This window comes from Carassius gibelio, chromosome B5 (assembly GCF_023724105.1).
Source record: "Carassius gibelio isolate Cgi1373 ecotype wild population from Czech Republic chromosome B5, carGib1.2-hapl.c, whole genome shotgun sequence".
NCBI lineage: Eukaryota > Metazoa > Chordata > Actinopteri > Cypriniformes > Cyprinidae > Carassius > Carassius gibelio.
Window position 1 is genome coordinate 30,044,105 of NC_068400.1, and position 13,294 is coordinate 30,057,398.

A 13,294-nucleotide genomic window follows, 5' to 3' on the forward strand; every position below is an offset into this window, starting at 1 on the left:
AAGAAAATGCTTTGCATGCTTAGAAGTGTTTCCACACTGTAACACTTGTAGCTGTAAGTAAGTCAAATTGTCTTAACTCAGCTGGGTTTCATACTCCTTTCGGAGATGTTATCAGAAAGTGGGGCTCTAAAAGGCTGTTTGCAAGGTGTACATTTATCCAGCCTATCACCTCAGTCCAAAGATTACTAAAATGTTTACATGTTCATTAATCCTGAATTTCCGCTAATGGATCACTGACAATAACATTACACCCCCACCAGCAAAGCCCTTCAGCTTAGTGCCAAACAGCTACAAATGGCCACACAATAACATCCTTCCCTGTTAGCTTGCCATGCTAGCAGAAAATCAGTGTTCATTCAAATATCCTTTTTTTATTACAAGGCTGGAACAGTCTTTATATTTACATTGGCAAAGACATCTATGAACTCACAATTCCGTGACACCAGCATTTTGTGTAGACAAAGGATATACAAAAGGAGGAAACAAGAGAGAAAGAAATCTCCGGCTGGTTGGCTACTGATAAATGGAGGCCATCTGATGCTTGAGAGATATAAAAGAGCCTGGTGAAGTACCCGCACCTGTCAAACCTTATTGAGTGAGCGTAATTTAGTGCAAAGGTACATTGTAGGATGACTTTATATATTACTCAGAGCCAGCGATCAGAATCATTCATCAGTCCGTGTTACCGAAGGTATAGACAAAGGGTTCTGTAGACCTTCCATAAGACATATGATGCTCTCTTCTGCCCTTGCGGGTTGGCAGAGATGGCCATATTCAAGACAGATGCCTGTTTCTTAGACGCCTAAGTGCTCCTAAGGATGAAAAAAGAAATAATACACAATCCAACTGGTGGGAGAGTAAGTGGGAGGGGGTGATGGGGAACAGAATTGTGAACTTATCTTTAAAATTAAATCAAATTGCAGTCCCAAGGACAAATGAAGACACAGTAATGAGTGAAAGATTTCATGTACTCAAAGGAAGAGGGACAACTGTGAAGGGTTTACATACACACCTTAAGCTAGTCAGGCGAAATAAGAGAAAATGCTTCCTATATTCTGTGCAAACATAGATAATATTATTTGCAATAAAGATCAATAAATATGCAGCTAACCTGTATATAACAATCTTCAGCATCCATACTTCAACGTTTTATGAAATACATTGATAAACTGCTGTTCGCTTGTTATCACTATAGTCTGCAGCTCTGCAGATGAACTAAACCATTAATACTGCCAGGTTCTAAAAAAAATAAAATAAATAATGAAATAAAAAGGGTTCTAAAAATAAAGGTCAATTAGGATTTTTTTTTTGTGTCTAGAATGCTGTTGTCTGTCTGAGCTGGAAAGCTCTACAAAAAGCCTATCTCTCCAATTTGAATCTGCTTGAGAAATGTGAGTCATTTTTTCTCCTCTGTGTCTAGCTAATAGCAGTATTACATCCTTTCAGAGACAGGGAGAAGTGATACAGTGAAAACTGTAATTAAAATGTCTAATTGGCATATTTCATAGAATGAAGTAAATTACCAGAGCCTCAGCAAATATTTGAAAAACAAAGCAATTACCTTCCGTGGGCCCCATTCACTAAGATAATTGCAGGGAAATGACTCCTGCATATGAAAACAGGATCATTCTGCCTGCCTCCCTATGGAGTACTGCAGTGCTCACATCTACTTTTCCACTCATAAGAGTAATTTCCACTGCTTGATTCTTCATAATTGTCACGAACACTTTATTTAAAGGGCAATTTGCAGTGGCTTTACAACTATATGTCTGATACGTATATGGCACACTTATGACACAACATGGCATGGCAAGAATTTTATGCAATTTATGAGCTATGGCATGGAAAGAATTTAAAAACAAACTGTTCTCACAAATAACCAAAACCATTACATTTCATTAAAGTAAATAGTTCATCCCCAAATATCTTACCCTTTACTCACATCAATTATCAGTGAATGTGAATCACAATAATGGCACAAATGATGGTCCATTTCTCATAAAAAGCCAGCATAGACTGCTGACTACTAGAAATAGACTACATGAGTCACATGTAGTCTTTTTTTGTCAGCTAGCAATCATTCACTTGCCATAATATTCTTTGAAAATGAATTTTCGGTGTTCCATGGTAGAAAAATTTGGGGATTTAGAAAGAACAAAAAGGCAAATAAATGATGACAGAATATTTATTTTTGAGTGAGCTTTTCCTTTATCTTCTACAGTTCTAGAGTTAAAGTTGTGGGTCACTAAAATGTTTCAAGGTTGTTGTTTTTTTAAATAATAAATGAATACTTGTTCAGCAAGTGTGAAGAAAAAACGATGGCATTATATATATATATATATATATTTCAAAGAAGTGCTGTTTTTTTTATGAAAAAGAATCCTGAAATTTTGTTACATGTACACTCTAAAAAACGCTGGGTTGTTTTTTCAACCCAACTGCTGGGTTGAGGCCGTTGGATAGGACTTTGGGATGTTTTAACCCAAGTTTGGGTTGAAAATAAGGTTTAAAAAAAAAATATTTTTAACCCAGCGGTCTGGGTTGAGGACGCGGACGTGAAGGAGAGCACGCACGTCACGTCAAGATCGTACGTCTCCAGTGCGAGCAGCCGCCATTTTCTCAGCGTGATAGAAGCGAGAAGCGAGTGAAAGACTATGGTAAGTAAATATTAAAAATGTAAAGTTATCTTTTATTGTTTACCCGGTTGTATGAAAGACGGAAGGTTTTATGAAAGGCGGAAACAAAGGAGCTTAACGTTATATATATATATATATTTTAAAATAAAACGGACGCGGTTTTCGCCTCAGACACGGAGGTCTTAACTGCCTCATGTAACGGTACTGAACAGAGGATGTACTTTTAATATAACGTCTGTGAATGTATTTTGTCATATTTACACAAGGTTTTACATTATCTGTACTTTTTGAGGCGTTAACAGACGGTTATGGTCATGTGAATTTGTCCTTTTTTTCGCGGTTAAACTGAATGTATGTTTGTCTCCTAAAGGAAACGGCATTGTGTAGTAAAGACTAGCATAATTATTTTGAGGCTGTTGAAGTGGTAACTGTTAAAAGTATGTTTTACATGTAATATTTCAGACTTGTCCAGCTCCTGTCTTCATTGTCCTCGCGCTGAGAGTTAAAGACACAGAAGCTGTTTGTGTGAGGAGTCACAGACCTGTGTGAGAATGAGGAGGAGGTGTTCTTCTGAAGAGAGGGACAGACGGTTTAAGGAGAGTAAACTTCAGAATAACATCAAGTTATCTTTATTTTTACTAAGACTAAAATAATGTTGTTTTTTTTAGATGTTGCAATCCAGAGACAAGATAACTTCATTCTTTTGAGACTGATGTAAGTTAAGTTATTATTACTTTTTTTTTTTTAGAAAATTAATGTTTATGTTGTGTCCTGCCTGTTAACTTCACATTTTGATGCAAAAACAGTGTGATTTTATATATATATATATATATATATATATATATATATATATATATGTATATGTATGTCTGTATGTGTGTGTATGTATATGTTAATATTTTATTGAAACCATTGATGTCCCTCTTTGCAGAACTCAAACTAACTGGAGTTAAGGACACACAAGTCTGCTTGTGTGAGGAGGTGGTTTTCTCAGCTTCTTTGGAAGAGAGGGAAAGATCATTTAAGGCAAGTAAACTTCATAATTTCATGTTATCAGCTGTTGTTGTGTTTTACTAAGAGTAAAATAATATTTGTTTTTGTAGATGTTAAAAGCAAGAGACATGGGAGAGCATCATTCCTTTGAGATTTTATGTAAGTTATTTTTAGAAAATAAATGTTTCTGTTGTCTCCTGTCAGTTTACTTCACATTTTGATGCAACAAAAGTGTGATTACGTGCTCATTTCATTAAGACCATTGATGTCTGTGTTTTTTATTGCAGAAATCAAACCAAGTTTGGAGTTGTCTTGTCTGATTTGGAGAGTCATCATTCTTGGTCTTCGCTCTTAGAGGTAAAGTTCACACAAAAAATAATTTACTTGCCCTCAAGTCATTCCAAACCTATAAGACTTTTGTCTGTCTTTACAACATAAATTAATATATTTTTAGTTTTCTCATAATATTTGTTAATCCATTTATAGTTTAGATAATCAGTATTTTCAAGCTTCATAAATATAGAGTTATTGTAGAAGTAAATTCTGATATTTATATATGAATACATCTTAAATTATATGATAGCAAACATGTATGTTCAAAATAAAATACTGGTCTCCCAGACCAGCAATGGAGGACACAAAAAGAGAATATTAAATATATTCATATTTTTTCCAAAAAATGAGCAGAGTTTGTATGAGTCTGGAAAAACATGAGGAGAGTAAATTATGAACATTTTAATTATTTGGTGAACTAACGGTTTGAAGAGCAGCCCTCCACGTACATGAACATTTGTGAGGTATGTGAATGTCATGACTGTTTTAATGTTTCAGTAAAGAAGCTTTCTGAAAGCGATATTTATTCAAACAATATCACCTGTCCTCACACTAGTGCTGCCATTATAGACTTCATGAGAGCTGTGATAGACAGACATTAAACAACCACACAAAGTGTTGAAACTTTAAAACCGATTATTTACCTATCCTTACGGATGTGAATACACCTCTACCTGAAAATCGATAGTTTAATTAAATGTTTAATTTTTTCAAATGTGTTTCTCTTAGGCCACTGATGAAGAACAGGTGGTGACTGGATGAATGCTGGTCAGAGAGGAGAATCTTCTTTCCCCTAAACTGATGCAGCGGTGGTTTTAAAGAAGGACGCTGCCCTGGATGATGTAGAAGATGTCACATGCTGTGCTGATGGGGCTTCTTCATGACTACATCAGTTATGCTAAAGAGATCATGAAAATTGACCGTGATGCATGATCTGTATTCATGGACTATGAAACAAACTGTAAGTGTATAATTTGTTAAAAAAAAAAAAAGTTAAATGCTTTTTCTGTGTTGTTTAGTAGAAGAGTTTACACTCTGTCATTCATACACCTGCTCACATTCTTTCACACACACACACACGCGTCTGTTAAATGTTATAATATCAAAGTTAATGTTGTGATTTATTTGTGTACTGTCATGCCAGAATAGTTGGAAAAAAACCTAATTCAGTTATATTCATCAAATGTTCAATGCTTTGTTTATGAACTCTGTAGCTGTTAATGCCATCCTTTTCTGCATTTCTTCTAACATGTTACTTTTTGACTTTTCTCTTGTTTTTAATAAATATTTTCCTTTTGGTAATTATTATTTGTGTGTAAAAGTGATATTTAAAATGAACAACATTTGTAGGTTTAATGCCTAGCTCAATTTGGGTTAATTTTAACGTAGAAATGCATTGTTTCCCCACATGGCTGCACTCTGCGAGTTTATTTTCTGCCAGCAGGAGGCGCTAAGAGCGGGAGAGGTAGGTTTCTCCGGTAACGGCTGCAGAGTGGTGCTGAGCTCACAAACGCTGCCTTATCAAGCACATGCGAAATGATATCGAACATTTTCTAAATACAGTAGTTTTCCTTCTGAAATACAGTGATAAAAAACACCCGCTCTGGTTTTTGAAACCCTGCAATATAGTCATTTTAAACCATAAAAAATGGCAACCCAGCAGGCTGGGTTAAATGTGATAACCCAACTGGTTGGGTTAAAACAACCCAGCGCTGGGTTCGTCCCTTTTTGACCCAGCGCTGGGTTGTCAAAATAACCCAAATTGGGTTGTTTTCAACCCAGCAGTTTTTAGAGTGTAAAAAACATTACGCAGCACAACTGTTTTCAACATTGACAATAAGAAATGATTCTTGATCACCAAATCAGTATATTAGAATGATTTCTGAAGGATCATGTGACACTGACAACTGAAAATTCAGCTTTGCCATCACATGAATGAATTACATACAGGTACGAAATGTATTTAAGGAGAAAACATTTATTTTATATTGCACTAATATTTCACAATGCTACTCTTTTTACCATATTTTTGATCAAACAAATGCAGCCTTGGTGAGCATTAGAGACTTCAAATCGTTATTAAATTGTACCGACCCCGATCTTTTGAACGGTAGTTGTACTAGTACAGAACATGCTTTCAAGGTTCACAGCTTTTCTAAGCGGTTATGGATGTTTTGCATCACTTTGTGCTTTTCAATACCTTTGCTTGGTCTTTGGCCTCTTGTGTTTTTCAAATAAGGGTATGTAACCACACCTGAGGAGGTGGTGGAAGAGTTCTCATAGAGCTCATCTCTCATTCTGCTGACATCTCCAGCATGGTCAGATCCTTCTTTAAGATTTCCTTTGCACCAGCACTGTACCATGACGAAGGTTATGGCAAAACTTCATGGAGGACTCACATGGATGTAATTGGGCATTGCAGTTCCAACTTCACACTTGGATTGCTAGTCGATGAGGTTTCCCTCACTGGTTACAATGGCAGAATGTTGGGAGTGGATATACTCCAATCCACTTAGGAAGAGTGGAGACAAGGCTGGAATGCCAGGTATGTCTTTTTTGTTGTTTGCTATGGGCCTGCTGTCGCCAAGGAGGAAGCCCAAATCGAACTATTGGGTTACAGTTTTGTCTGATGTGTATTAGCACGAAACATGACACTCATTACACAATTGTTCTCTGTGTGGGTTATGAAAACCAGTCATTGAGGTTTAAGTCTTATTCACACTGTGAAATTGAACTCCTTTAGCTGTATGGATTTTAAGGGATAGTTCAACCAAAACTGAAAATTCTTTCATCAATTATTCTCCCTCTTGTTTTTCCGTGAGATTCTTTCTTCTGCTAAATAGAAAATAAGATATTTTGTTGGCAACCAAACAGTTGCTGGAAACTACTGACTTCTATAGAGTACAAAAATAAAATAAAACATACTATAAAAGTCAATGGCTACCAGCAACAGTTTAGCTATCAACATTCTTTAGAATATCTTTTGTGTTTATCAGAAAAAGTCAGTCCTACAGGTGTTGAAAGACAAGAGGGTTAGCAAATCATGAGAAGATTTAAATATTTGGTTGAACTATCGCTTTAGCAAAAACCCTCTGCCAGTATCTTTTGCTTCCGCTACATAAAAGAAGAGAAGACAAGATAGCCACTGCCTGGGGCAGGCAGGGCGAAAAGAGGTGTCAGTTTCACCAAGGTTACATGGAGCATGAAAGAGGCTTGCTGTTGACTGGGAGAAATGCTGGGAGGGATTAGCTTTTTCTAATTCTTCTCCAGCTCCCTCATACACTCACCTGCTCACCTCCATAGGAGACCGGTATGCCAGCCTGATTTTTCCTGACACGTGACAAGAGAAAGTCTGTCATGTTAATGTACTGCTCTGGGCTGTCACGTAGCTAACATTTCCATTTCTCAGCTTGTAGTTCCTCCTCGATGCCCTGCCACTCCACAGGCCTTCAGATCACCTGCAGGTATGCACTCTGTGGTAGGCAAGGATATTAGAGAGTGGGTCGGCTTTTTCCACTGTTGTCACTTGTCACTTTAAGGGCCTCTTAAAGATGGCATTTTTGCACACACACACACACACACACACAAAAATCTTTTTGCACAACAGGGACTGCAGTAAGTCACGTGGAAGTTAAAAAATATCCCCACATAAGAAGTTACAAACATAACTACTATTTAATCTAATTCTGATATCTTTTAGTTATTTTTATGATTTCTGACTAATTTAAGCTCATTTGAACAACATCATGCCTCAGCCTTGTTTTTCTAGTATGTGGTTTTTAATGAGGGGCCTGGGCCCACTATGGAGCTTCAGCAAGGGGTTGTCAAGATTACATAAAATTATTAAAATAAAAGACAAAACCAGCACTAATATAAGCTAAAACAACAACTAAGTCAAGATATTTATTTTAATAATAGTGATTTCTAGACATGGACAAGTCATAATTTCAGTCAATCAATCCAGGGGCATTTTTCATATATTTTTTGGTATAAACTTTTCTACATTTCGTCCCCTTGGAATTATAAGGTTCTATCTGCGTTCTGAGTAGTTTTGAGATATTGAGCTTCAAAGTTTTTGTGTTCCATAGACTTCTGTAGATAGAACCTTTTTGTTTTTTCAATAAAAAATCCCAAAATGTACAAAACTTAAAGTAAAATATTTATAATTCCAAGGGGACGATTTGCCAATCTCCAAAATATACACAGTATTGTGTCAGGTAGAAACTGGGATTTTATACAGTTTTATATTATACCGTAAATCACATACAACTGTAAAAGCCTTTGAATATTTTTGTGGACAACGGTGGACACAGGTTGACAAGAGGGATACACTGAATGCCGATATTCTCCAATATATATCCATTATTGGCCGATACCATTACACTTTATAACATCAGAACATCCCAAAGTAAAACTAACTAACTAAATAAATAACTTTCACATTTCAATTTTATATGTCCAGCACACACTGGACAATGAGGGGTGGTCTCCTCAGCATTTTAGAGGAGAATGATCATGATGCTGGAGGGATCATCCTGTAATTCCTAGACAGCCACTCAAACTGAGAGAGCTTTTGAGAAGCTCTCGGCGCCAGTAGACAAACAAACCACTCCCTCAGCCTGATGCATCAGCCGACTGCACTCTTACTGCTCCTCCTTGTCTGTCAGAGGACAGCAAAACCCCCATTTACTACACCCACAAATCCCCGCTAATCTGATGAAGAAAGCAGATTTGCTTTCCATTTGATGTAACATATCAGTTTGATTCAACATTCGGTACACAATTAGAGACGGCCCTGAGATAGTGGGATGAATGTGTCATGTTTATGTCAATGGAAAAAAAGCAAAGTGACAGACAAACCAGTGGTCTGGATGATAACTGAATATTCAGAAATCATTAAACGGAGATATGAATATGTATTAAGAACACCATTTCATATGATTTTATTAATAAAGCTGAAATTTGCATTGATAATATTTTGCGAATATTCACTAATGCACCCATACAAGTCATTTTTCATTTTTCTGCATGCATGATGTGACAACATTAATGCTGTAAGATTTAAGGGCTAAATGAATACATTCTTTACATCAGAATTGCTTGTACAAGTGTATATACAGGACAAATGCGCCTTGAAGCAGGTATTCCTTCTGGTATTCCTTGAGCCCATTATCTTTTTTCTTTTTATTAATCATGTTATTGGTTTACCTAGTAATTTAACTAAAATCATGAGACTTAGCAGCCTAGAAAAAGCTGTTTTATTTTATGTTTTTATTCTATGTAATTATTAGTGCTGTGCAATGATTAATCATGGTTATTTGCATAATATATGTGTGTATACGTATATGTATTATGATTATATAAATACACACATGCATGTATATATTTAAGAATAATATATTATGTTTATATATTAAATATATTTTTTATTGAATATAAATATATATACATGTAAATATTTATTGTATGTGTGTGTCTTTTTATATATACATAATAAATGTACACACACATAAATTATATAAACAAAAATTTGGTTTAATTTGGATGCGATTAATCGTGATTACTCATTGCCCAGCACTACTACAGTAATTATAAAATATTTTATTCTTTACCCCTCATGATAGCTGCCATGATCTAGATCACATGACGAGACTTGTCTTGTAACTCCACAGTGTTAATAACAATACTAATACTAATACTAATACTAATATCAATACTCATGCTCAATACTACTCAACTACTCATTATAAGCTTTACTTTATATAGTGTTTCTTCAGTGAATGGAGACAAAAAAAGAAACAAAAAGATAAATACACTTTATGCATCTACACCCATAGGTGTTAGTACAAAATCCAAAACAACGTGACCAAAACAAAAACAAAACAAGAAAAAAAGCTTTAGTGACTTCAATCTGATTATATTTATTAGACGTATGAATCACTATCTACTTTGTTCAAACAATGCACTTATTACAGCCATTCAAACATCCTATCTGTCGTTGGTGCATCTTGCACTTCCTTGCTGTTGTATATGAAATTAGCCGTCAGCCATAGCCGTGGGCAAGGATCCACCCATGGGACAAAACAAGAGGAGGTGGGAAGCATCTCATATAATGGTCCCTGACACATCATCACCTTCATTGTGCCTCTAAGTCCGACCGAAGCCTGGGCGAAAAGGTTTGCAGTGCTGGTGCCGAGTTTAGGCAGTAGTCCTGTACACAGGCCCAGGAACACCATCTGTCACTCTGGTGTCAAGTGGCACTTGTCTTCAGTGATTAGCATTGCTGCTTCAGGTAGGCCATGACTAAGACAACCATATGGTCTGTGGCTCCGTGTGACCACAGTGACCCAGATGAGATCTTCACCTCTCTGGCGTCTCAGTGATGACACGGAGTGGACAGAGTCGTGTGTGTGCCATTAATTCTGATGGCTAACGAAAATTCAGGCAAGATTAAATGGAAACAAAAGACCTTGATAAGGCCTTCTGGATACGTCTTTAGCAAAAGAGGAGTAGATTGAGTCCTTGACTTCAAGAAAAGTATCACTGACACTGTATTCAAAGCTGAGAGGTTTTTAGTGGTACAAAAAGTGCATCAATAGCACTTCTGTTAATGATACTAATTAGTTATTTGCAGTCAAATGGCCAAATCGCAGGACACAGACACATTTCTTAATTACATTCATGATAACATTATTGCCTTGAGTTACAAATAAAAATGACCTAAAGCCAAGGTCTTCATGGTGGGCAGTGAGTGATACAGCTTTCGTTTCATTCTGGCTCAGACATAAATATGGCTGCCAGCCAGTACATTTCAGCTGAAAGCAACAATTTAAGCTACTCTGAGATTGTGTGATTATAAGTGCTATGCACAAAGAGCAGAAGCTTGTGATGCATATGTAAAATAAAAACTGCTGCTTTAACAAGGACAGACGGAAAAATAAAAATTTCAAAATGTTTTTTTTTTTTTTTTTTTGCAGTGATGCCATAGAAGAACCATATTGGGGTTTCTAAAGAACCTTTATTTTCACTATAAAGCACCATGGAAATTATATTAAATGTTCTTCATGCCATACAAGGCAAAAAAGAAACTTTAATTTTTAAATGGAAGAAAAAATACTGTCTCATGCATTTGATTGAATATTAATAACGAGGTCACACTTTATTCTAGGTGACCTTAACTACTATGTTCTTAAATTTAAATTAATAATTTGGTACAACGCACTTATTGTGTACAATTTTTTTTACAATGTACTTATATATTTACAAATACCTATAATTACATCTTTAATTAATTTCTTTAATTACATTTATAATTACACTGTTGACCCCCTACATCTTAACCCACCCTTAAACCTACCCATAACACCAAACCTGTCACTAAACTTACCCATGTACCATCTCAATAGCAGCAAAAGTGTTTTGTAACACAATATGAACACAATAATTACATTGTACTTATTCTTGATGTAAGGCCACCTAATATAAAGTGTGACCATAAACAAACCAGTAACAGACTCCAGAATGTAGCTGTTTGAGTTAATTAAAGCAAAATGATCAGCCAAAGATCCTGAACAATCTGATACCCGCATGCCTCATCTGGCTGAGGACGTTAGAGAACAAAAGTCTATAATTTTTTTCTGTAGTGATGCAAAATCGACATATAAACAAAAACAGAAGCCTAAAAATGACCAAAAAAAGTATATTTATTGGCTAGGTAGGTCTGAAAATGATGTAAATCTTATTAGATCCTTTGATTTTTCATTTTTAGATCTTATTGTATCCACATGTAGTAGTATAAATTATTTTAATAATCAAAATACAAAACACAATGGTGCACTGCAAGCCAATTCAACATGCTTTTGAGAGGATGTACAATCCAGCAGCTGTCTTCACAGTGGTCCTCTGAAAAATTACATAAATGGAAAGAAAATGAAATCCGAAGACATTGGATATGGCACCTAACAATGAAAATAAAATCACTGATGTCTCTGTCATTGTGAGAAGCCTCTTTTATAAGCTGATTTTCCAGCTGAAATTTGTCTTTTTATCACTGTTACTCAGAACATGCTAAACTGTAATCATAACGAGTCATTTTTAAAGGCAGAGAAAATCTAACGCGGAAACATGCACATGCCGAAACACAAACACAGTTGCTTAGCGTGAAGAGATCTTAGTTAGAAAAGACAGCATTAGGTCTAAAGAAATGATGACACATACACGCTTGCACATACACAAGCAAAGCAGCTGAAACGCTGCTCCTGCCATTCATCTCGAAGGACTCCTGCTGAGCTCTAAGAACCGGCTACTCTGTCTGAGGGAGACTTCTGCATCGAATCGAACAACCTAAATTTACAAGCCCATTGAGATTTCTGCTCCTGAAAATGGCTAAGAGCACATGCTGCTGTGGTCTTTGAGAACAACATGCTGCAACCATATAAACAATTCATTAAAGAAATCAATGAATAACCGGTGTCCTATAGTCATGCCACATGTATAGACATATACAGACACAAGTGTAAACATGCATCCAAGGTCTTCAGTCTGTGAGGTTGAGAGGTTGCTCAAAGCAACGCATCACAAAATAGATTTGCTCCTTCTCTCTTTCTTTCTTTCTCACTCCTTACCGGGCCAACTAATGCATGCTATTGAACTGAATGACATTACGTAAACCGTACTCTGTCAATAGCATAGATCTTTCAGGTTGTGCTTTATCCTCCATTACCTCTCAGAGGCATTTCCAAATTCAGTCAGGCTGGTGAAGGTGATCAATGAAACCAGAGGTTAGTGAGAGGTCAGGATGAGGGTCGTACTTATATTCAGACAGCAAACAGCAGGATACTAAGATATATTATCCGAATTTAGCTTATTTTGATATTATTAGCATACTTATAAACTTAAAGAGAAATTATACAAAGGAATAAGGCTGTACTGTTGATGTCTGTGTCTTGTTTTCTTGTTTGGCTCATTTCTGAGCTGTTATCCAGTGACTATCATACAGTATTCTTGTTAAGAGCATAACACAGAGTAAGATGACTTTAAGCCTAAAAGCAAACAATGACTGTTCTGAGATGAGTGGTGGATCTTCGTAGGATTTACATGCGCGATTAAAGTTGTCATATTATGATCTGATACATTACATTGTTGGATTTTAAGCCTAATCACTTCATCTGAGCTATAAGTTTAGGTTGGGATGAGACTATTTTTGTATTTATGCATTTGAAATACTGTATGATGATTTAGGTGGAGCACTGCCTACAGGAAAACAGCACATCAAAAAAAGTTTCAGTGATAATATAATAACACAAATGTCAGCAAATCATAAATCACCCTTT

At 36.0% G+C, this 13,294-nt stretch overlaps 2 long non-coding RNA genes across 2 annotated transcripts; both read left to right on the forward strand.

The window, feature by feature from the left end:
* The first annotated feature begins 2,406 nt into the window (after window positions 1–2,406).
* Window positions 2,407–3,662, forward strand: LOC127958412 (uncharacterized). Its single transcript, XR_008154026.1, has 3 exons — window positions 2,407–2,657; window positions 3,099–3,350; window positions 3,568–3,662. It is a non-coding gene; the product is annotated as an uncharacterized LOC127958412 (long non-coding RNA).
* Window positions 3,663–3,737: 75 nt separating this feature from the next.
* On the forward strand, window positions 3,738–5,260 carry LOC127958413 (uncharacterized). The gene is made up of 3 exons (XR_008154027.1): window positions 3,738–3,788; window positions 3,917–3,986; window positions 4,692–5,260. It is a non-coding gene; the product is annotated as an uncharacterized LOC127958413 (long non-coding RNA).
* Window positions 5,261–13,294: the final 8,034 nt, after the last annotated feature.